This window comes from Salvelinus sp. IW2-2015, linkage group LG9, assembly GCF_002910315.2.
Source record: "Salvelinus sp. IW2-2015 linkage group LG9, ASM291031v2, whole genome shotgun sequence".
Lineage (NCBI taxonomy): Eukaryota > Metazoa > Chordata > Actinopteri > Salmoniformes > Salmonidae > Salvelinus > Salvelinus sp. IW2-2015.
In genome coordinates, this window is record NC_036849.1 from 22,521,397 (window position 1) to 22,522,462 (window position 1,066).

A 1,066-nucleotide genomic window follows, 5' to 3' on the forward strand; every position below is an offset into this window, starting at 1 on the left:
CCCATAGGGCAGTGTCGTCCGGGTTAGGGTTTGGTCGGGGTAGGCTGTCATTGTAAATAAGAATTTGTTCTTAACTGACTTGCCTAGTTAAATAAAATAAATTAAGACGTCTCAAGCACAAGAAAGCTCCAAACAGCTGGACGGATACCTGGCCTGTTCAGCTGATCATATGGAGTTGCTCAAGTCCTTCCCGGCAGTCTGTAAGCTGTCTCTGAGGCTAAACACACCCTTACCTGCATCAACTGGCTTTGAAAGGCTGTTCAGCATTGCAGGACTTGTTTTCAGCCCCARGAGAGCAAGCGTAGATTCCATAAACTTTGAAAACCAGCTTTTACTGAAGATGAACCATAAATCCTTCAACTTCAAATAATGACAGCTTAACGCTAGCAAGGACACGCTTATGTGTTTTGTTCATTTATGTTTAAAATTCACCAGTTATAGATGTCCTTGTTACAAAGGCATGACCTGACACACTGATTTCTAATACAGTTCCATCAGTGGTGATGTCCTTATTGCTATAGTAAGGTTGTGTGTAGTTCTGTACATTTTTTATGTATAGCATGTTTTTTCTAAAGCAAAGTGACTGTGATTGTAAGTGCTTACGTTTACTGGCTATATTCCTTCATTAAGGCATCATTCTATTTTGTCTGTAAAATATATTTTGAAGTGTTGCCTATTTGAGAATCTTCATAATTWAAAAAAATCTGAGCCTCTTGCATCTGTAAGACTGTTACCTTTCAGAAAATCTCAAACCAAATAAAAGGTCTGGCTGTTTTGCTTTACGGCTGTTRCGTTTCATTCTTTAACTTTTTATACTTAAGTACATTTAATATCAGTTACTTTAAGACTTTTACTCAAGTAGTATTCTAATGGGTGACTTTTACTTGAGTAATTTTCAAGTAAGGTATCTTTACTTTTACTCAAGTATGGCTTTTGGGTACTTTTTCCAMCACTGGTATTTTACWTATCGGCTAACCACAAACTCAGCAAAAAAAGAAACGTCCTTTCACTGTCAACTGCTTTTATTTTCAACAAACTTAACATGTGTAAATATTTGTATGAACAT